This window comes from Saccopteryx bilineata, chromosome 6, assembly GCF_036850765.1.
Source record: "Saccopteryx bilineata isolate mSacBil1 chromosome 6, mSacBil1_pri_phased_curated, whole genome shotgun sequence".
NCBI classification, from domain to species: domain Eukaryota; kingdom Metazoa; phylum Chordata; class Mammalia; order Chiroptera; family Emballonuridae; genus Saccopteryx; species Saccopteryx bilineata.
In genome coordinates this window covers 73,921,894-73,946,932 of record NC_089495.1, presented here as the reverse complement: position 1 = coordinate 73,946,932, position 25,039 = coordinate 73,921,894, and the positions used below count along the sequence as shown (strand labels likewise).

Sequence of the window (25,039 nt, the reverse complement as noted above, 5' to 3'; positions counted from 1 at the left end):
AAGTTATTTTTACATTTATGAATGCTAATATCCCAAATGATTCCACAGTTTAAAGCATATCATCTACTTCCTGTTATTCTGTCTTGCATTATTTGTTATAAACATATATTTAAATGTAAGTGCTATTCTTCCTAATGTTGCAAAGTTTAAACACTCTTAATAGTTTAGTAACTGCCAATCTGTTTCCCCTCTCAATTATTTTAAAGTTTTATTGTTTCTATATAAATAGAACTTAATTATCTTTTATTACTGCACATTTGACTTCAGATAGCTGATAGAATTTCAACATGTAAAGCACAAAAGAATATTATTTTGCTCCAAGATATATCTAGCATGCATACCTATATTTGAAAGTGAAGGTGTTTATAATGAATGAAAAACCATGTTTTCCTTATATCACTGATTTGTTATATTGATAAGAGATGGTGAAAATCTACTGTGTTAAAAGCACAAATGCCAGAATGCCAAAAATAAAATAAAACTTCAACTATTTGGTCTTTTAAGAACTATGATGAACATCTAAGTGAGAATTTGAGCCAAACAAGCTGGCCCATCTAAGTGAGAATTTGACTCAAACAAGTGCCCCTTGCTACACTTGGGAGTTCTGATGGAAATCCTGGGTCTCCTAGCACCCAGTCAGCGGGTCAGTGTAAACAAGACATATGTGGTTGAAAACTGCAGCTTTGGGGTTGGGTAGCTACTTTCTCCCAAGATTTCTCTTCACATTCTAGTTCTGTTCAACCACGCTTTGGCAACTACATAAACTATTATTCATCTGAAAGGTAATTCCTTCATAGTAGTTGCTTTTTTGAATCTTTCACATTTGTAAACATGCTGAATCTCTTCTCATGATTTTTTAATATAAAATGTGCACACTATTACTGTGGATAAAGAAAAACCCTTCCTGAATAATCTCAGGTTTCCAACTGTCAATGTCTTGTATGGTCACTGTCCCAAAAATTTGTGTCCACTTTTAGGAACTCAGCTGTGACTCAGAAAAGTAATTGAATCAGCCATGTGTATATACCCTTACCCACTGGGCTTCCTCCGTCCTCTGGAGGAGTGCCATTCTCCTCATCCAGGCCTCAATCCTTTCACCACACCTCCCCTGCCTCTTCCCCACACCCTTCCAACCCTTTATTTTCCCAAACCCCTGACCTGCCTCCAGGTAACAAGGGAGAGAGAAGAAAGTAGGGTGGAGGTGTGATGAATATGTTACCCCACTTTGGACATATCTGTATTTTATTGAGCTATTATAGAGAAAGATTTATCCCAAAGAAGTTATTATAACTGTTGTGATTTTAGACATCCCAATGGTATGTTGCTGAGAGTAATGGTTGATGACAGAGAGGGACATTTTTGAACAAAAGAACTTTTCTGCACTTCACATATACCACAGTTCTCAATATTAGACTCTCGATTGTTTGGACTGAGGTGTGACTTCTCCAACACCCCCCACACTTGCTCCCATGACACCCTGCACATGCTCAGTCAGAACATGCTATATACATTATATACTTCTATTTGTATGTCAGTCTCCCCCAGGTCAGAGTAACTTGTCCAAGAGTTAACAACCAGTAGATGATGAAGATGGGATTTGAACCTAGGCCTCTATATATCAAAGGTTATAAGCTTTAAATTTTTATGCTGTGGCTTCTTATATAAAAATGTATATAAGGAGTATGTCAAACCATTAATCTAAAATAATTACTCCTGAAATAACAAACACTATTATTTTTTGCTTTAGTGTCCTCCTTTGAGATAAATTATTACTGTCATTTGTTTGATTTGCTTAGGTCCAATGTTTCTCAAACTAAATTTTATTTATTTATTTATTTATTTATTTATTTACTACTCCATGTTCCCTCATTCACAATTCAGACCAGGCAAAGGGCCAAGGCTGAGGTGTACATGGGTAAGGTTATTCTACTTCCTTTTTCTATACAGTCAGTGTAAGAACACAGCCTGCAATAAGCACCACGAGGCTTAAACAAAAATTATTTAAACAATAACTATCAATGAGATTCTCACAGTATATATATACTCCAAAGTTTGCAAAGTTAAAAGGATTAAGGAGAAATATATACCATGTAAAAATATCATTCCAAAGCAAAATGGCCAAATAAGTTGTTTCTTGTACATATCCCCCTGCAACAACAATAATTTGGCATCCCTCCAAAGACAAAAGTGCCTTGTGAAAGCTTTGGGATCCAAGTAGGAATTACAAAACTCTGGTGCTTTCTAAGGCAGAGGAGAGCCCTTTTAAAAAGATAGGCTCACAACCAGGCAGCTAACTTGCCAACTGTGGTCCCAACGACAGAAAAGGAAATCACTCCATAGCCCTGGAGTCTTGGTTACAGCCCCGTTTGCCTTTGGGTCTGTCACCAGCACCATATGCTAAGGGATCCAGGAGGAGTCACACCCACCCATGCATTGGGTAATAGACATACAGACCTCCCTTTTGGCTATGGACCCTGAAGTGGCCCATGAACTAGTGCCAGCCCCTCTTGGCCATTATTGTTTGTTCACAAACTGGCCCCTGTACTTGGAAGGCAAGAAAGGACTCCAGATTGGTAAGTGCCAGGTTTAACAACCAAGGGAATTTACTTATGAGGCTTGTCTTGGGAAATTGAAGGGAGAGCGAACCTCTGCCCCTGCCTACAAGAACCTTAAAAGTTTATACAAAGGCATTAAAGAGGTTTAGTCGTGTATTCACTCGAGAGGTGTCTACATCGCATTGCTCTTTCAAGGCTGTGTCTTTGAAACAACTCCTGGTGTGGGAACAGTAGGCAGAATGTGCATTCCAAGGACAGGAGAGAGGTGAGAAGCCTCTGATTGTCTAGGTCAGCACAAGGTCAGTTCCTGTCAATGACCTCCTACAACAATTATCAAAAAGAAAAGTGTTCGCAAGGATGTGAAGAAAAGACAACCTTCTTGAACAATTGGTAGGAATGTAAATTGGTACCGCCATTGTGGAAAACAGTATAGAGGTTCCTTAAAAATTCAGCAATAGCACTTCTGGGTCTGTCTACATTTAAAGGAAATGAAATCAGGATCTCAAAGAGATAACTGCACCCCTATGTTCATAGTAGCACTAATCACAATGATCAAAACATGGAACCCACCTAAGTGTCCATTGACAGATAAATGAATGGATATATATACACACACACAGTGTGTCCGTAAAGTCATGGTGCACTTTTGACCGGTCACAGGAAAACAACAAAAGACAATAGAAATGCGAAACCTGCACCAAATAAAAGGAAAACCCTCCCAATTTCTGTAGGATGATGTGGCAGCATGTGTGCATGCGCAGATGATGACATAACACCGTGTATACAGCAGAGCAGCTCATGGCCATGCCAGTTGAGATGTGGACAGTACAGAGGAAAGTTCAGTGTGTTCTGTGGCTCGCTAAATTTGAATCTGTGACCAAAGTGCAACATGAATATCGGTGCGTTTATAATGAAGCGCCACGGCATTAATCACTTAAAATAGAGAATCACAGATGTTATTCACTCTGTTACACCAGACGTCCTTACCCGTGTGTGGCAAAAACTTCACTATCGTTTGGATGTGTGTAGGGCAACAAGTGGAGCCTACATCGAACTGTACTGAATAGTTATGAAACTGAGAGAGTTTTCCTTTTATTTGGTGCAGATTTCACATTTCTATTGTCTTTTGTTGCTTTCCTGTGACCGGTCAAAAGTGCACCATGACTTTATGGACACTGTGTGTGGTGTGTGTGTGTGTGTGTGTGTGTGTGTGTGTGTGTGTAAGGTCTACCAGAAAGTTCTGTTCATTTCTATCACAACAAGTTTGACACGTAAGCTCATGTTTATTTGGTGCATGTGGGCCTCTCTATTTTTATCACTTAATGTATACATACTGACGTAGCAAATTAACTAAAACAAAGTTGATTCACATTAGTCTTATGTGGGAAGCCATAGTGTACCCATGGCTACTGATAAAGTTCATTTACACCACTGTAATTTTTACGAATTTCAACAAGGAAGAAATGCTACAGAAGCATGTCTGTGGCATCCGCCATATTCCCCGGACTTAGCACCCTCTGACTATCACTTGTTTTTGTCCTTACAAAATTTTTTGAAGGGCAAAAAATTCAAAAATGAAGAAGATATCAAACAAGCACTGGTTCAATTTTTCGCATCAAAAGATAAAACATTTTTCAAAAATGGGATATACAAATTGCCCTCACGCTGGCAAAAAATCATTAATAATAATGGCAATTATATTATTTAATAAAGTTTATTGATGGTAAGAAAAATTTGTATTTTGTTTTATTCCAAAAATGGACAGAACTTTCCAGTAGACCATATATATATATATATATATATATATATATATATATATATATATGTGGTATATCATGTGATGATACATATTTTAGGTGTATCATGTGATGATTTGTTACATATGTAACAAATCATCACATGATACACCTAAAATGTACACAATGTTGTATGTCAATTATATTTCAATAATATTAAAATTTTTTAATTAAAACAAGTTTCCTATATAATCTGGGCTTGCCATAGAAGCTCAATGTGGAAAGATTTCTAGATAAGAGACAGCAGGTTGTACCTAAAAGATCACAGCTCTACCATTTACTTAGTTAGATAAGTCACTTTTCTTCTACAAGTCTTGGCTCTTTTGCTGTCAAATAAGAGAATTAGTTCTATTACATGTATTTGGAAACCTTAGTGATGAATAACATTTTTTAATGATTTTAGAGAAAGGAAGGGAAAGAAAGAGTGAGAAGCATCAACTCATAGTTGCTTCACTTTCGTTGTGCATTGATTGCTTCTTGTATGTTCCTTAAGTTGGGGAGGGGTGCTCAAGACGAGCCAGTGATCCCTTGCTCAAGCTAGAGACCTTGGGTTCAAGCCAGCGACTTTGGAATCTTGTCATGATCCCACACTCAAGCCAACAACCTTGGGGTTTCAAACTAGCACCCTCAGCATTCCAGGTCAATGCTCTATCCACTGTGCCACCACTAGTCAGGACCTAGTATTGAATAGCTTGCTGCTGGTCCTGCAACTCCAAATCAAGAATACCATATTTCTCCATGTATAAGACACTCCTTAATTTTGGGGCCCGAAATTTGAAAAAAAAAAGTATTATATAAAGTTATTGAACTCAAATTTTATTCATCATAAAATTCATACAACTCCTCATCACTGTCAAAACTCCTATCCAGCCTGCCAACTGGTGGCGCAGTGGATATAGTGTCAGACTGAGATGCGGAGGACCCAGGTTCGATAACCTGAGGTCGCCAGCTTGAGCATGGGTTCATCTGGTTTGATCAAGGCTCACCAGCTTGAGCCCAAGGTCGCTGGCTTGAAAAAGGGGTCCCTCGGTCTGCTGTAGTGCCCCCCATCAAGGCACATATGAGAAAGCAATCAATGAACAACTAAGATGCCACAATGAAGAATTGATGTTTCTCATCTCTTTCCCTTCCTGGCTGTCTCTCCCTATCTGTCCATCGCTTTGTCTCTCTCAGTCTCTGTCACACGCACATACACAAAAACAAACAAAAACTTCCATTTATTAGCTTGCTCTCATCTATGTCTGATGACAAATCACTGTCTTCAACAGTGAGCCCAAAAACAAGCGCAAAAAATCAGGAAATGTAAGTAAGAAAACTCACAGCCACTGTGTAAGATGCACCCAGTTTTTAGGTCCCAAATTTTTTGAAAAAAGGGTGCATCTTATACATGGGAAAATATGGTACTTATATCATTATTCCTCAGAAAGTGAAACATTTCTTTGGAATAATTCAATTGCAGAACTACAGGAAAAGAGATATTTCTTACTTATTCAACATCTTGGTTTATATGAAAATACAAGAGCCTCAGAAAACAGTAAAACTTAATAAGGTATTTTAAATGCCTAAGTGAAAATAATACATATATATATGTAAAAATCCTGAAAGTGAAGAATAAACTTTCTTTGATATCTGGCAGCCCTAGAAAGGAGTAATAGATTTGCATTTGCTTGTTTTGGATTTCATTTATGCTTTTGCCGGTTGGCTTAGTGGCAGAGCATCAACCCAGTGTGTGCATGTCCCAGGTTCGATTTCTGGTCAGGGCACACAAGAGAAGCAACCATTTGCTTCTTCCCTCCCTCCTCCCCTTTATCTCTCTGTCTCTCTCTTCCCCTCCAGAAGCTATAGTTCAATTGATTCTAGAATATCAGCTGGGTGCTGAGGATGACTCCATGAAGCCTCCGCCTCAGGTGCTAAAAATAGCTCAATTGCCAGTGCCTCAGATGGGTGGAGCATCGGCCCCAGGTGGGGGGGTCACAGATGGATCCGGTGCATGCAGGAATCTGTCTCTGTATCTCCCTACTCTTACTTAAAAGAAATTTTTTCATTTATATTCTATTCAATGTGATAAAACTTAAAGCTTCATGAAAATGTTGCAGCTCTTAGGAAAGAACAAAAAGAAAGAAAAGAGATAATAAAGTTAATCCTTGGATTAATTGGGGAAAAAAAGTAAAGGAAGATGAAACAAATCTCAGAACACAATGAAAACCAAGACCTTCCAAGAAAAAGAGGCAGTGTATCGTGCAGGTAAATTCAAGTTTAATAAAAAGAAAGATAAATTGATACTTGATTAGCCATGTTGCTGGAGGATACAACTAAATAAACCCCAGAGCTTCACTCTGTAGATTTGAATAAATAATTGTTCACAGCCCTACTAACTGAATTCAAATCTATAATCTCTTAAATCCTATTGCAAGAAAAGTTTGCAAATTCTCAAATATGTTGGGAAAAACTATTGCCACACTCAGCTGTAGCTAGGAAAATAATCTGAAGACATTCAATAGCATTTCTCAAATTATAAGAAAATATTCAGCTGTGATTTATTATAGACTAGCATCCAATAAAACCTAAATTTTTCACAGTTCTTCATTTTAATATTAAAACTTATTTTTATTATAAACTTTAAAAAGCATTTATTTGCCTGACCAGGTGGTGGCACAGTGGATAGAGCGTTGGACTGGAATGCGGAGGACCCAGGTTCAAGACCCCGAGGTCGCCAGCTTGAGCTAGGTCTCATCTGGTTTGAGCAAAGCTCACCAGCTTGGACCCAAGGTCACTGGCTCAAGCAAGGGGTTACTTGGTCTGATGAAGGCCCAAGGTCAAGGCACATATGAGAAAGCAATCAATGAACTAAGGAGTAGCAATGATTGATGCTTCTCATCTCTCTCCATTCCTGTCTGTCCCTATCTCTCTCTCTCTGACTCTCTCTCTGTCTCTGTAAAAAAAAAAAAAAAAGAAAGAAAGAAAGAAAAAAGCATTTATTTGATTTTATCATTATCTTTTCTGAATTTATCATTCAATGTAGTAGTACCAGGTGGTCACGTAGGCTTAATGAGGATTTGATTATAAGTGCAAGGGGGAAAAAAATGCAATGTATACATCTTTATTTCAGACACCTATCTTTCTAACTTATCTTGATACGCTATCTTTTAGATCAAGTTCCATTGTTATCCCTAACACAGATGAGGTGAATAGCAGGGCTTATTAGCATCATCTGGGCAGAGCTGTGCTGGGATTGTACTTTGGCTCCACTTTCCCAGGCTGTATCTTCATAAGTGGAGCAGTCACAGAGATAATGCCCAGAGACATCTCTGCTAATAAACAGGCAGATTATATTTAAATGGTTTCAGATAGATTGCTATGCGAGGAGTAAAGTTTTTAAGAAACCCTTAAAGGGATAGAGATTATAAAAGAAAAGAAGGGATTTTTATTTTTTATTTTTTACAGTTCATGTTTGAGAAAGGAGAGCTAAGAGAGTCAAATAAGATATTTGTTTAACAAGTCACTGTCTTGCCAAAGTGACTAGTTACTCAAAGAGGTGATCCTTTCTGAATTAGACTAGAAAATATCTCTAACCAGCTGTCATCACTTAAATAGATTTTGACTCAAAAAATATGAAGAGAGAAACGTTGATAGCCCTGTGACCTTCAATTCTTCTCTACTCTTTCTATTCCTGTGTATATTTATCTTTTACGCTATGGTCCCCAACTGCTGTGCAAGGAAATGAAACCTCCTTTGTTCTGCCAATTATTTTTATGAGTTTAACTATCCAACTTTCATGGGGGCTGGGAGGTGAGAATTACTTTTGAAAAATATGGAAAATAATTTTAAACTCTGTGGCTGATGTGAGATAAAAGAAAGACAGAAACATAGAAGACCATTTGAGTAAATGCTTCTTGAAAAATTAACAAAAGTCATGAGGCAGGCTTTAACTCAAAACAATAATTTTAGCAATGGTCTTAGAAAACAATATTTAAATATCAAGAGCATGAGAGTCTTTTTTCATATCTGGGCTATATAAGCCATGAAGCATGCAGGGAGGGGTCTGAATACAGAGATTGAAATTGCTGATACTCCTTACTGAACAATCAGGTCAATTAGAGATGATTATGGGAAAAGGTTATTGAGGCTTTGGCTAGAAGAAGTCTCTGAAGTCATTTAGCCCATTTCCCTGATTGCAAACTTGACACATTTAAGCCATCACAAGCAAACAGCATTCTTTCACACTTTTCCTCATGAATCCACTGCTGTCCCAGCAACATATCCCGGTTTTCACAGTTTAGGGTAATATTTACCAAGGAACTACATAACTGAATGACTTCCTAGCGCTTACAGACCTGCCTACCATTTAAAAGCAATAGAATTTGTCAAATTTAATGAATTATTACATTTTCCTAAGAAATATTTTAATAATTTAGCAATAAGATTAATATTAAAAGGTCTTGCTGAAACTACAGCTAATATGTTTCCCAGAAGGAATCAACAATTACATCAAGACTTTCAAATACCTTTCTCTTTACCTTAAGTGTGATTTCAAATTTGATTTTTCTAGGAGAAATCAGGGTTGGAAGTGACCTTAACAATGCAGGGAGAAAGCCAGACTGGATGACTAAAAGGTATTTCAGACCATGTTATTTCACTTAACCATTACAAAGTTATCCCATTTTTTTAAACTTTAATTTATATTTTCTCTGATGAAATGACTAAAATGAAGGCAGAAGAAGGAGAAAAAAAATAAAGAAACTAGATTATGTGTGCACTCAATATGTACCTGTAAATAATGTAACATTTACCATAATAGAAATAGCCCACATTTTGGTTTTAAAAATGCTTTTTCAAAAACAAAATAAAAACTAGGTATATATGTCCTACAACAGAAACAGTACATTTTCTTAGCCCCAAACTTTTCTCTTTTACTCACCAAAAAAAGGATATATTCTGTTTTTGTATACAAATAGCGTTCATAAAAATATACATTATACAACATTTAAATAACAATCTATTTTAATTAATAACTAGAAAAAAACATTTTTATTCACATACTACTGAACAGTGTCATATTCTGATTGAAATGCTAATATATATTATGTCAGTATTTTTTTCCTGTGAATGTGTGCAAACCATACACCACAGAATAAAGACATTATTTACCAATCAAAACCTTTGCAGCAATTGTCCATGCAGATGCTCTTGTTGACTTTGGTTATAATTAAAGCATTGATAAAACCAAAACCATTTTGGAAGAAGAGAGAGTTCAAGGTGCAAACAGAAAAAAAAATAGGTTACTTTTCAAATGGACACCAAACACATAAACGTTGGTACAATGCCACATATGTATCTATCTGGGTTTAGATTCTAGCCTTTGGCTCATCACTCTGGCATATTCATGGAGGAATTCTCCAAATGAAGCCAGTGGATGAAGAAAGATTCATGCAGATGTTTCCAATGAAATTAATGGTGCTCCAGTCACACAAATGGAGGCTCCAGGAAAACTTAGCCCTGTATGAATTAATTCATTTAGAAAGTGATTCTTAGATTACAATACATAATTTGATTGATTAATGACAGAAAGGGTTTGGTCTCAGATCTCTTATATTTAATTATGGTAGATTTTGTTGATGTCAATGTTGTTAATTTACCGTGAACTACATGAATGAGGTCAGTCCATTTCCAATTGATTGTGCTCCTCTCATCTGGAAAAGCTCTATTTTGAGGCTGGTGATTTTATTTGCTTCTGCAGAATGGTTTCTGATTTTCTTTTTTGTTTGTTTTGGTTGGATTGGACTTTGGCTGTCCTGCAATTACTTTATAATCTTCAGGTTTTCTGGTATGTTAATGGTTGCTGTCTTTAAAATACAATTTAATTTGTGAGAAAGTCTATGAAGTAGCCACAGAAAAAGTCAAGAAGAAAATTAAGTACCAAACTGTCTTTTGTTTTGTAGGAGAATAGATTTACTTGCATAATTATCCTCTAAGACTCCTCCTGCCAGGAGGAGATTAATTACTTTGTCCAGAGGTGTATCACTGTCAAAGAAAGATATAAACACAAGATATTTTAAATTATTTATTTATTGATTCTTAAAGAGAGAGGAAGGGAGAGAGACAAAGAGATTGAGAAAGATTGTTTTATTGTTCCACTTATTAATTACATCATCAAACTCATAACCTCAGAATCAAAATCAATATTTTTTTCTAATCTTGCCTTAGTTCAACAGATCATTTAAAATGAACAAACATAACCTGAACCCTAAAATACCAGACTCTAGAATACACAGAACATACATCCTTTACCAAAGAGTATATCCTCTAATTGAGAAGTCATAACATCAAAGAAAAGAACAGATACATAGTGTGATACGATGAAAAGTCTAGGGGCAAGTATCAGAAGGATGATGCTGAGTAAAATCACTTCATCTTTCTATCCCTGATTACAACTGTGAAATAAAGACATTTGTATTTGCTCTACCTTCCTATACAGGTATATTAAGGATCAGACCCAAAAAGTGTGAATGTGAGATGCTTAGGCAAATTAAATTAAAATTATTTAATTTAAAAATTGATAATATGGCATCAATAACTTACAGGTGCCCAAGTTTTATATTATACTTCTTTACTCTGCAGAAATAGGATTTTGAAAATCATCTTAAGGGCTAGCAAGAAAGACCTATTCTTTGGTGCTTTCCTTCAGTGATGTCAATATGGCACATCTTCAAAGGTACAGACAACTCTTTATTTACTCTTAACAATAGACTCTGAAACTCTTATGTCATTGTGCTCACTTGCACAATCTTGAAAATGCACCTCTTCCCACAGAGAAAGTTGACCCCATCTTTAGATGTAGAAGGTGTACTTGGTCTAAGAGGTATCTCACTTCCTTTGTTAGTGATTGGTTCAGTAACCAGCTTGTGACTCAACTCAGACCAAAGGAAAGTATGAAGATGTCTTCCTGGGAGCTTCTGGGAAATAGATCCCAGCTTAAGAGAGCTGCAAAATAGAACAGCTTCCCTTGTTCTAATGGATTTTTTTTTTAATGTCCGGGAAACTACTATTGGCCATGTTACTGTCTGCATAAAGCCAACACTATGAATTGCAAATACAGATGGAAAAACTATGAATCTCTATAACACCACTGAGCTACAGCCTCAACCACCCTTTAAGACAATAGCCAGTGTCCTACCACTGGTCTTCCTGTCAAATGACAGTAAATTTGCTGAGGCAGTTTCAGTCAAGATTTGTTTCTTGCCTGACCAGGCAGTGGTGCAGTGAATAGAGCATCGGACTGGGATGCAGAGGACCCAGGTTCGAGACCCCAAGATCGCCAGCTTGAGAGTGAGCTCATTTGGTTTGACACAAGGTCACTGGCTTGAGCCAGGGTTACTCAGTCTGCTGTAGCCCCATGGTCAAGGCACATATGAGAAAGCAATCAATGAACAACTAAGGTGTCGCAACAAAAACTAATGATTGATGCTTCTCATCTCTCTTCGTTCCTGTCTGTCTGTCCCTATCTGTCCCTCTCTCTGTCTCTGTAAAAAAAAAAAAAAAAAAAAAAAAGTTTCTTTGCCTGACCAGGCAGTGGTGCAGTAGATAGAGCGTCAAACTGGGATGCAAGGACCCAGGTTCGAAACCCTGAGGTCGCCAGCTTGAGTGTGTACTCATCTGGTTTGAGCAAGGCTCACCAGTTTCAGCCCAAGATTGCTGCCTTGAGCAAGGGGTCACTCAATCTGCTGTAGCTCCCTCCCCCTGGCAAGGCACATATGAGAAAGCAATCAATGAAAAACTAAGGTGCTAAAACAAAGAATTGATGCTTCTCATCTCTCTCCCTTCCTGTCTATCTGTTTCTCTTTCTGTCTCTGTCACACACAAAAAAGATTTTGTTACTTTTAGATAAACTCACTCTAAAAGTATATCATTCTAACTGATATACATATAATAATAACATTTATTCGGTTCCTAAGAATAAGACCCCATGCTAAACACTTTATACGTGACATCTCATTTTATACTCAAAACATTATCACTCAGCGATGAGGACACAAAGGTCCAAAATTAAATGACTTATCTGAGATCACACAGAGGCAGATTTAGACCCCAGGCAGTCTGCCTCCACAGCCCTTTTTATTTTTAACAAAACATTAACAAAACTTCTGGAGTATTTTAACAATCCCTTATTAGAACCAAACAAAAAGACACACTCTTTAAAAAGTTCATTGACGAATTAAACATATTAGAGTATTAAACTCTTCTCCCAATTTTCTGTTCATTTCAGGAGTATGACTAGCCAAAATTTGTTTAGATATCTTACTTCTTGTAGACTCTCATGAATTCCAAAATATAAGAGGTATAATAGAACCAATTTTGTAGAGAATCCAGTGAAATATGTAATTTTTAATGAATAAGTTATAGTTAATATATATTAATCCACAATTTTAAAAATGGAAGTGTTAACACTGCTTTAATGGCATTGAACATCTGAAAGACATAAGCAAGGTCAAACAGCATGTGACTTTTTTCTTTTAAAGGGGTTTTTGATCTAACTCAACTGATTAATGATCAAGTATTTGGTTGGGATCAGGATTGAATTTTCTAGACTTGAATGGACACAGTAGAGGCTATGAATACTCAGAACCAGAAGGACAACCACCAAAAACCACTGGGGGAAACATAGGGTTTAAAGCCCAAGAGACAGAAACCAAGTGTCAAATCCAAGGGTATAAAGTAGGAATCCATTCAAGGGGTAAAAAGCCAAGTGATCTTTAGGTCAAAATTCAAGCTGATCAGAAACAACCCAAAAAGACAAGGGTTTCCAAGAGAACTATCTCTACTATTCCTGGGTATTTACAGTATCCTGAAGGAACTAGCAGGTGTATGATGGCTGGGAAAGTGAAAGTAGCTTCATTTTGGGAAGACCACCAAGTACCTCAAAATAAAAACCAAACTTTAAGCACTTAAATGTAAATAAATATAATGGCATAAAGCGAAGTATTTGTTGCCATAGTAAAAAATCTGAAAGCAGAATCTTTCTCTTGGTGCGATAAAGGATCCCTAGTAAGAAATAGCACAAGAAAACACAGTGTTATAGTAATTATAAATTCTCAAGCACACTCAAGGATGTTAAAATTTTAATAATGTTCAGTTGATAAGGAGTAGAGATTGAGTGTTATTTACAAACACCTTCCATCAAAAAAGCTTCAAGATTAACTGAAATTTAAATCTGGACCATAGGACAGCCCTCTGGAATACGATGCTGAGAAACCATGCACAGCAAGTAAGTCAGGCTACAAAGATGAAATGAACTCCAGCCTGCTGGAGACCCTGTACTGCAGGCCACACCAACCTGTGCATGTGTGTGGCTGTCAATATCCAAACTTGAAATAATTTCAGTGATGGGAATAAACATTAAATATTTAACCAGGTGGTGCACCACTGGATCAATGGACTCCTCTCCCCTCTCTTGAGAACACTCAATAATAAATGAATAGATTTGGGCTTCTACCAGCAAGAACAGTTTGCTTGAAAATTGGAAATCAATGATACCACTATGGTTACAGCACTAAGTTAAGCGATAAATGGAGGCTGCTGTCATTTTTTTAAAAACTACTATAATTAAAAAAAAAACTGAGGTAAAGGGAAATTTTTCTCATGTTTGTTATATTTATTTTCACCCTTATAAATTCTTACAGAAGTCCCAGGCTTTGTGTACTTTTTAAAAGAACATATTGTCCCAAAATAACAATGTCTCTTAATACTAAATCCAGTTCTCATCAATCTCTCTCTAAAAATATTTGATGTTCAGATTTTCAGTTTGTGTCTATGCTAAGAAAAAGTACGATGACTAAACTTCTTGAGGAGGAGGGGAGATGGAGTTGCAATAAATAGAGTCACAAGAACCTGTAAAAGAAAGAAAATAAATGTGTTTTTCTTTGCATCTTTATTTTATTATATTAAATCTCATGCTTTATAAAATATGCTGAACTAAAAAAGTACCCAAGTCATGGCTTATTAAGGAAAATTCTGGTATTAATGTTGTCTCACAAAAATAGTGAAATTGGGCTCTTAGATTTAATTGCAATCTTGTCAACTTATTTAAAGAAATGGTGAATAGCAAGCAAAATCACCACTAATTCAGGGTGGGACAACAATAGGTTTACAGTTGTTCATATAAATAATAAGACAATAATTAATAAATAATAATGCAAGAATAAACTCTGTGTTTTGCAGACTCACAACTGTAAACCTATTTTTGCCCCACATTGTGTACTGAGCTGGTCGGTCCATTTATACATCCCTTCAACATACCTAAATGACATCTTCCAGAACATGATAATAACACCTTCTTGGCCTTCATTCTCTTCATCCTAAATCAAGTAGTGATATGACAAAACCTGGCCTAAGACATGTCTGAAAAAATCCCATGGAACATCAGACAAAAGCTTTATCCCTGATCAGTGCAGTCTTACCAATCTGAGTCAAAAAGTTGGCCCCAGTCAATTCTAAGGATGAAACAACAATGAGACAACAATGACAGATGATACCAAAGAGACAGGTTAGTGGAATCAAAAATATGTCTCTTTTTTGAAAACAGAATTGGCACTAATTAAGGCAAAATATAAGTTGCAATTTGTTACAAGCCAAGAGCTCTACAAAGTAAAAAGGCAATTCAAGGAACTAAAAATACTTTGTCTCTTCAGTTGCTATTTTGAAAATGGTTTTTCCCTGTATGATAATCTTTAGTAGGATTCAGAATATTTGAGATGAACAAAAAGGTTGTTAGCTCTTCAGTTCTTCTCTTTATCATAAAGTCTATTCTTTACCATTTTGCATATTCTGTCTCAGTATTTTCTTATGGCCAATATAAAAAAAAAGCCACATAAAACTTGTATTATTTTGGTAGAGGCTAGACCAAGAAAGAAGTCCGGTGAATCTATATATCTAGTATAATGTATGCTCTGTGTTATGTAGTAACATAAGACAACCACTCCTACTCAATCCCCGCCCCCTATCCCAGGCATCTGCCTTCATATCTTCAGAAAACACTAAACACACACACACACACACACACAGTGAATCATTGCTGTTTATTAGATTTCTTGGCAAAACCAAAAACGCAGTGTTCTGAGTTGAAGCAGCCTGAAACAGATCAGGGTGTGGCTGAAGAGACCACTGACATTGGGTTAGTTACATACATAAAATCTATAAATGAGGCAAATCCAGGTTTTCTGAACCCTAAAGTAATACAGTTTGAGGGATTCTCTTTTACAAAACAAATCCACAAAAATATAGCCCTGACCAGTGGGCTCAGTAGTAGAGCGTCAGCCCAGCATATGGATGTCCCAGGTTCGATTCCCAGTCAGGGCACACAGAAGAAGCAACCATCTGCTTCTCCACCCCCTCCCCCTTCTCTCTCTCTCTCTCTCTCTCTCTCTCTCTCTCTCTCTTATCCTCCCAAAACCATGGCTAAATTGGGTTGGTTTGAGTGCATCAGCCCAGCACTGAGGATGACTACATGGAGCCTCTACCCCAAGCACTAAAAATAGTTCGGTTGCGAGCATGGCCCAATATGGGCAGAACATTAGCTCCAGATGGGGTTTGCCAGGTGGATCTTTTTCTCTATCTCCCTTCTTCTCACTTGGAAAAGAAGAAAAAAAGAAAAAGAAAGAAAAAATCTACAAAAATACAAATTAGCTACAAGGTCTTGGAAGGAGCTCATATAAGTGATATATGATACTATAACTAAAGCTCTATTTTCTTCAAAGTAAATCCACCTCTGCCTATAAGTCGATCAAATTGTGGGGACTTTTTTAAAAGAAATACAAATGTTGTTTAAGTCTGTTCTTCACAAAAGACAGGAACCTCAGAACTCTGGATAGAGTGGAGAAAAGACGGGAGTAGAAAATAAAGCTGTTTGTCAAGTTAATATTTATCATTAGTTATCTCATTTCTTATATATTCATCATTGACACAGTCTTTTAAATACACACATGCCTGATGGTTTCCTCTTACTGTGTTACTATGTATAATCAGATAGAAGCAGCTTATGTTGTTACATTTAAATACATGGTAATTTCCAGTGTCAAGGTGAGTATATATAGAATGTTGATTGCACTGCTTTCCAGTTACTCCTGTTAAAATTTTCAAATAATCTGCATAAATTATAGTGCATGTTATTATTATAACATGGGTGTAAAATGAGCAAAAAGTAGATTTTTATTTTTTTAATTCTAACAATGATGGATGGGTGTCTGAGAAAAAAGACATGCCATCATTGTCAGCATGCTTTGACTACCCAGGCTCTCCTAATTTATGTCTTTCCTTCAGCTCAGTGCCTTCCCTGGCAGAATTTTCCACTGGTATCCATACAAAAACATCAGAAGAAGAACATAAAAAGCCTATCAGAAGAAGCAAATTTTTAATCTACACATGGTCTTTCTACTTGCATTCATGTTGACTTTGTATTAGATGAGCAGCAGGAAATAAAACTCCATTTGATAGTTCTACTTTGCCATGGTACAGGGGATGCTGGTCCCTCCTCGCACCCCTTTCTCTTAGCAACACCTGCTTTGAACGACCATACCCCTTCCTGTTCTTCTAGTCCTATGGGGCTCTCTCAAGAGTACTAAAAGGAGGATAGGTGACCCAGGTCAAATCAACTTGGCTTTCTTTTCTGGCAGGCTACATCTATCTATAACAGTGAAAAACAGATGAAAAACATTGAGGCTGAGTTTTTTAAGGTCACTGGACAGAGAACACAGTGTCAGTGAATTCCTGACAGCTCTCTGGAGCTGTTCCAGCTCCTGTCCTTCCAGAGGCTTTGTGATTCAGTGACTCCTTGGAATCTGTGAGCTGTCCAGTATCCTTCTTAAAAAGTCCTTCTCTGCTTAAATCAGAAAGTTGGTCTCTGTTGCTGGCAACCAATGTGCCCTAACATGGGGAGAGAGCTGTGTTTACCTCCACATAGAGGGCAGTCTATCACAAAGTTCATGGAGTCTCACTCTTTGATTTTCCAGTTGTGCTCATCTCTCTCTGTAACCTTGAAGCTACATTGGAAGGAAATTTGAAAACACTCTTAAAAGTACAAATCTCTTCAACCCCCTCCCCCCCCCCCGCCACACACACACACACACAGAAAACTTTGGTCCCTTTCATGCTTCACCAAGTCTGCCATACTGTGTCTAAGATGCAATGTAGAATAGTAGAGTCTTATATGGATATTCCTAAAAATTGTTCTTTCAAATGCTTATAAGGCTAGATTAACTTTCGAGTTAAAAAACTATCTCTTGGGCTACGAGACATTACTGAGACTGTCCTTTAAATCCTCTTTAAAAAGACTAATTTGCAAGTTTACATTCACTTCTGGGGGAATTTTAGTTTTAAAATATTTTTTTAAATGATTAATCTCTTAAATTATTTAAAAATCCTTTTGGCAGGCTTGCATCTGTATGTTTGTATAACTAAAAAGATTAATTTTGACATACTGAAATTAGAAAGCCAGTTACCTCTAATTGCAGCCTAATTGTTTTATCTACTTAAATAGTAAAAACAAGTAGGTATAGAGAATTTTCCAAGTACAGCATTTTTCTAATGTTTTTACCAGCAGCCTAAGAGTTTACAATAAGATACTCAAACAGGAACAGAGAGTGAGCCCTCTATGGAATCGCTCAGAAGAGATCCCACTTACCCTTTTGTAATGGATTATGATGGAGGAAGGTCATTTCTCTTCCCTGACAAAGACAGGACTTAAATTCAACAACTGCAGAGCTAACTAACTGATCTAATGTCTTCAGTGTAACATTTCCAGAGTTGGTCCAATGTGTTTCTAACTCAAATAGAAAAGCATTTTTAAAATAACCAAGTAAATTTATTTATAATGTAGAATGATATTAAATCTTCACAAATTGATAATGATTACAAAATAACCTTTGATTCTTTTTCTGCTTATACTTCTTTGTAATTCAAATTAAGAGCAAGCCCTGTCCAGAAGCAGTTTAATTGATCTTTTAGAGATTATTTACCAACCATATTTCAAGGCAGGGTGTGGGGGTGGAAAGCATATGGTTCTAGCAAGATCAATAAATGTCTAGATAACATTTGCTGATACTGAGATTATGGAGATAATGTGTTCTGCGATGTCGAGGAGAATTGCACATGATAAACATCTGGGTGACAGCCGTCTCTTAGGTTGACTTTAAAAATCAAAAGTAGAGTATTAATTGGGTTTTATCAAAATAGCAATGTGAGTTATGGGGTAGGGAGATGACCTCAGAAAATGTCATTTTGTTGTTCACATCACAGAGGTGGCCCGCATGGCCGTGTTTCCACATGACCCAGCTCTGGGAAAGAATCTCAAGTTGTTCCTTTTCAGTCAGGTGTTGGGGTTTCCTCTCCCAGTTCCCGTATATCCCTGAGAGTCAAGGGCCTAACTTTCTGCTGTGTTTGTACTCTGTAGATAGGGTTGGGAGTGTCATTGGAACTTGTAACTGTTCTGGGTCATTACAAAAGGTAAGGTCTCTGAAGAAGAAGTCTGAAATAGGTCACATGGGCTAAAATCGAGGTGTTTACAGAGCAGTTTTCTTTTGGACTCTCTGAAAGTAAAATCCTTTCCCTTGTGTTTGTGGGGATATGTTTGTCCATTTGTTTGAGATTCTAGAGGCTTCCAGTACTCCCTGGCTCATGACCCCGTTTCTTATATCACTCTGTCATCACATCTTCAACTGTCTCTACTCTCTTACCTCCTTCTTATAAAACCTTGTGATTATATTTGGCTCATCCAAATAACCCAGAATAATTTATCCATTTCATAATCTTTAACTTTATTACATCTGAAAAGCCCCTTTTACCATTTATGATAACATATCTATAGATTCCAGGATAAGAATGTGACTACCTTTGGCAGAGGAAGATTAAGGTCAGTTGAGGCCCCAGGCACAGAAGAAAATATTGGATCCCTTAAAGAGAGAGAGAGAGAGAGAGAGAGAGAGAGAGAGAGAGAGAGAAAATAAAAATACATGTTAAACATATTTTTAAATAAATAAAAAGTATTATGTACTATTAATGCTAAAATTGCACACATGAAACCAAACTTGATATTATTAGAAAAAAGTGTAAAGTTGGGGTTTTGCGAGGCCCTTCAGAAGTCGGGGCCTAGGGCATATGCCCAGCACATCTGCCATTAAATTTGCCTCTGATACTTGGGGTGTCATTATTCAGCCTACCACAAAGTTACTAGCCACCACTGCTGCAATTCATTTCTGCAGAACCTTCTAAGTAGTCTAATGAAATCCATCTCAGAACTATCCACCTAAGGGAAGAAAGAGAAACAGATTAATCTGACAGCACCCGTCCTTTACGATCAAGGCTGGTGTCAACTCCCTCATCAGTCCAGGAGTCCTGTGCATTAGTGCTGAATGGGATTCTATAGCATCCCAGGCCACAGCCTCGGAGAAGCCCCATCATGGTAAGCAAGGCGTTTGAGGTCAGGTACACTGAATTTTTACTTCCCTGCATGGCTGGAGTAAGAGAGAAGCCTAGAGAATTTGAAAAGATTCATAATAGGCGTCCAGTTTATTTCCTCACTCTAACCTGAAGACATGAACAACTTGAGCTGCTTTGTTTCTCTTTCTCGGGTACGAGTCGGGCATTAGTCTGCACTTGCTTCCTTAGAACCCTTCTCACTGGGCTTCTGTTGAAAAGAAAGAACCCTATGGCCTCATCTCATGGGAGAAGAACGTCGGAGATAGTGCAATCCTTTCCAAAACGTAGGAAGAAAGAATCAGAGTATATCTCTGACTGCCGCAAGGAACTGATACAGAAAGGAGCACCCGAAGATTGGACTATTGCTCCAGGAAAGGCAGTTAAATTACCCTCCCTCTAGCTGAGACAAGTATTACTGACAGGCCAAACTCTGCTCGGAAGTCTTTAAGCAGAGAAGCACCAGGGAGAGATCATTTGAGCCTTGACCTGGCATTTTTTGTTAGTTTTAAATTTATTGGGCTGACATTGGTGAATAAGATTATATAGGTTTCAAGTGTACATTTCTATGATACATGATTTGTATATTGCATTGTGCACCCAACATCCAAAGTCAAAATTATCTTCCGTCACCAGATATTTGGTTCTCTTTTCCCTTTAGTACTCCCCTCCCCTTCCCTCTGTAACCACCTGACGGGGCATACAGGGGGTCCTCGGGTTATGACAGTCTCGACATACGATGTTTCTAGTTTACAACCCTCACTCCCATAAAAACTTTAAAAAATTGAGATGTGAGTGTTTCAGCTCAGGCCGTTCGTGTCGTACTTACACACTTCGTGGGCAGACCAGCTCAGTTGCATGCAGTGGAAGGATACGCAGCACATACAGCATGTTTATGTCCTTTTCTTTTTTCTGTGGCTTAGCTGTGTTTTTATGTTCCAGATTATGATTTTATAACTGTGTTAGGATAGGTGAGTGACTTAGGCTAAGGTGTGTTTCGATTGACATGAAAATTCAGGCTACGTCACTGTTGTAGAAACAGAACTATGTCATAACCCGAGGACCTCCTGCATTTCTGAAATGACACCAGAGTGACAGAATCAAGGGGTAGATGAGATAAACTATTCAGGTCACTCATGGTCTCAGGAACAACCACCCTTTTATAAGCAAGATCTGGATTTGTTGAAAACTTTAGCGTGACTTCACTCTTCCACCACCTGTCCGCTTTAGGAGAAATCTTTCTGTCGGTGAGGACTGAAAGTACAGCAAAGAGCAGCACTGCCACGCTGATAACCAAGGCTGAGGGCCAGGACAGGACCGTCTCCCTAGTCAGATACACAGGGAGGACAAGGAGAAAGTGAGCACAGTTTGAGAGAAGGAATGGAAAATGGGCATTCTTACAATTGCTTGGAAAGTATAAATTGAGAGTTTTTTGCGAGAAAAGTTGGCCTTACCTATCAAAATGCAACAGATGCAGGAATTCTACTTCTGGAACAGAATATCATATAGAAATACATAAATAAGTGAGCAAAATATATATATATATATACTAAAGCATGTTTATTACAACATTGCTTTGAATTGAAAATCACCTGGGAAGTTTTTTTTAGAAAAAGACAATGAATTGATTCCTTGTGTACTGATGTGGAAGAGACTCACAATATATAAGGAGAAATGATCAAGTTGCAAAGTAATGGGTGTGTTATGATCCAGTTTGTATTTTAAAGATAATATTTGTATGTGTGAACGCTTACGTATGATTTAACTATAATGTCATATCCCTGATATGACATGGACCAGACTTGGCATTATACTATCACTATTATGGCCATATCATCTTCACAGCAGAGAAGCAGTAGCACCAAAGCCGCTTCCGTTGTCTGACTAATGTCTGGTAATACAAGTGATTAGATGATAGGAATGAAGATGAGCTCTGTGTTGACGAAAGTACTGATAGTGATAAAAACAAAAGTTTTGAATGAAAGCTGTATACAATCAAATGCTAGTTATGCTTCGATTTTGTTTAGATTTTGTTGATATTTTTATAACTATAAGAGTTACTGAAATCCCTATAGGTAAAATACAGTTTTGCTTTAAAATCTTAAACTCTATAGTTTCAAGCCCTTTTTCTATTGAGATAATTTATTATGTGATTTTGAAAAAGCAAAACCAGATTCTTGAAGATAAATTATTAAGCTATAGCAGAACAAATTTGTATATGTTTATAAAAACTTTAAAAAGTCTAAAGACTTCAGGCTGAACATGGCAGATGGAACATGGATGTTGTTCTCTTCCAAAAGCTCGCTAAAATAAGACTGCAGGGATAAAACCAACATGCAAACACACTAGGGCCAGGAGGAAGTAAGAGGATGCAATAGTGAAAAAAGAAGTGTCAACACATCTTTGACAGATGAAAATGAAATAAACCAGGAAACCCGAACAACCAATGCTCCAGTTGGCAGGGGGAGGGGGAGGAGGCCAACATGAAGCAAGTCACTTCATTCCACAAAACCCATAAAATCTCAGGCTCTGGGGATGCAGTTTGCAGGCCACTGAAGACAGGAGTGTCTGAATGCCTGCAAGGGGGAGTTAAATCTCTAGATCCCCTTCCTCACCTGCCACATCCAGGCAGTTAATGCTCATCAGAGCTCAGAAACACATTGCAGCTCCCTTTACTGCTCTCCCATTCACGAGAACCTGAAACTCCCTCAGCAAGGGAGTTGGGGATAAGCGATTCTCTGCAGGGTGAATGGCAAAAAACTTAGGACTGCAATCTGCATCTTTATAGTCCTGGGAAAACTGACTCTCTCCCAATAAGAAGGAGGAGGGATCTAAGAAGGTGGGAAGGGTAGAGAAAAAGCTTGAGCCCTTCAAAAGGAGAAAACAGAGCCTTCTCTAGGGGCATGACAATATAGCTCCAGGTATTTAACAGGCATTATAGTAGATGATAGGATGGTTTTTATTCTTTTGTAACTGGTTTTGCCCCACAAGAAAAATAACATTGGCCACAATGAGAAAAGGGAAATTTTTTTTTTAATCTACAATGTCTAAAAACATCAAATTTAAATTCTAGACTTGTACCCACTGCAGTCAGCAAAAAAACCCCTGCCAACACAGACGGCTTCTTTGGGAAATACCCAAAGCAGCAAAATCCTAGTGCAGATATGCATAAATTTCTTGTCCTTGAAATTAAATTTTTTTAAAACCTGGGGATATATTATGGTAGCCCCCAACTTCAGGGTGCATAAGCCAAAGACGCCACCGAGTAGAAAAACACCCAGAACCACCTAGAGTTACAGGAGAAATAGTATGCGTGTTCAAGTCAAACCCACTCAGATCAAAAGAAGGGCATCCTATAAGAAGTGCTTCCTAAACCCGGTTACAAAAGCCTAAGACCAGTCCAAGAAGATTCACAATTTGAAAAATTTGACAAATTAAACCCAGTGTGTTGGTCACAATGAAACTTGAGCCACCAGATGGCTTATATCAGAATCTGTCCTGACCTCACTGTATCAGTTGTCTATCACCACCGTATCGTTCCATAAATACAACCACGATACCTCAGTGGTTCACAATAATAATGTGCATTTTCTTCTGAAGGTTACCTGCCATCTGGGTAGGCCTGCTGCTCTGAGACAAGCTTAGCTGGTCTTGGCTGGACTCACTCTTAAATCTGTAGTCAGCTGGGGCCTGGCTGTCTAACAGGACTCAGCATTCACTTCGTATATCTCCTGTCTGAGTCATGTCATCCCTCAGTTCAACGAGCTAGCTCAGCCTCGTTTTTATAAAGGATGCCGGGGTTCAAGAAAGAGAGCAGCACCCAAAGTTTCTTGGGGTCCAGACACAGAATAGGCACAGCTTCATTTCTGCTGCATTTTATTGGCCAAAGCAAGTCACAAGGTCAGCCCTCATTCAAGGGTGGGGACGTAAACTCCACCTTTTTAGAGAAGGTGCTAAATTTCACTTTGCAAAGAGCATGGTTACTGGGAAGGGTGATAAATGGAGGCCATTAGGGCAATTAATCTACCCCACCAGATTCTTGCCATAAGAGCATTAGTTCTGTGAGTAAATCAAAAAAACTTGGTTAGCCTGACCTGTGGTGGTGCAGTGGATAAAGCGTCAACCTGGAAGTGCTGAGGTCGCCGGTTCGAAACCCTGGGCTTGCCTGGTCAAGACATATATGGGAGTTGATGCTTCCAGCTCCTCCCCACCTTCTCTCTCTGCCTCTCTCTCCTCTCTCACTCTCTGTCTCTCTCTCTCCTCTCTAAAATGAATAAATAATTATAATAATAATAAAAAAAAACTTGGTTAAAGGCAATGTGATAGCTAAAAAGAAAAAAAGAGCTGAGAACTCTACTGAAATTTGAATGAAGTCTATATATTTCAATTAATAGTAATTATGATTTTTAGTGCTGACAAATTCATCATGGTTATAAGATGTTAACAAGAGGAGAAGCTAGGTAGAGCCCATATGGAAACTGCACTGTCTTAGCGACTGCTCTATAAAACTAAAATTAATTTAAAATAAGAAGTGAGTTTTAGGCCTGACCTGTGGTGGTGCACTGGATAAAGCATCAACCTGGAATGCTGAGTTCACTGATTCAAAACCCTAGGCTTGCCTGGTCAAGGCACATATGGGAGCTGGTGCTTCCTGCTCCTCCTTTCTTCTCTCTCTCTACTGTCTTCCCTCTCTCTCTACAAATGAATAAATAAATAAAAATTTTAAGAAGTGTATTTTAAAGAAACACTACAAAAAGAACCTAGAGTACCCGCCATTTTGGTGTGCCGCACCTTTAACTGGAGGCATCACTAAGTCACACAGGAGGCTCCATCCAGTATTCAGAAATCCCTGAAGCCTGGGAAAACTTGGCAGCATGTGGGGCACTGAAAAGCCAGAGCAGGTGGCTTGGCCAGGGCCCGACTCTGCAGCCCTCCCAAGAAGAGCTCCGCTCAGCCTCAGCTTCGGCATGGGAGGCGCCAGGCTCAGCAGGGCGAGCGGCGGTGCCAGCATCCCTTCTCAGTGTGACTGAAGGCATGTTGACCTAGCTGGCTGTGGTGCTCAGAACAAACACCACATGGTCACAAGGCTGAGATGCTTAGGGATTCTCTTCTTCCCCTTTTTAAGTGAGTGAACTCCAGACTTAGCCATCTCCTTCTGTCTTTCTGAGAGTGACACACTGTGATCTTCTCTGCCATGCAGCAGCTCTGAGTCTAATATGGAGGCTA

The 25,039-nt window shown here is 38.1% G+C and overlaps 1 non-coding gene across 1 annotated transcript; it reads right to left on the bottom strand.

Annotated features, from left to right (window-relative positions):
• Nucleotides 1-1,856: 1,856 nt before the first annotated feature.
• On the bottom strand, nt 1,857-1,987 carry LOC136309842 (small nucleolar RNA SNORA51). Its single transcript, XR_010726473.1, has one exon. It is a non-coding gene; the product is annotated as a small nucleolar RNA SNORA51 (small nucleolar RNA).
• Nucleotides 1,988-25,039: the final 23,052 nt, after the last annotated feature.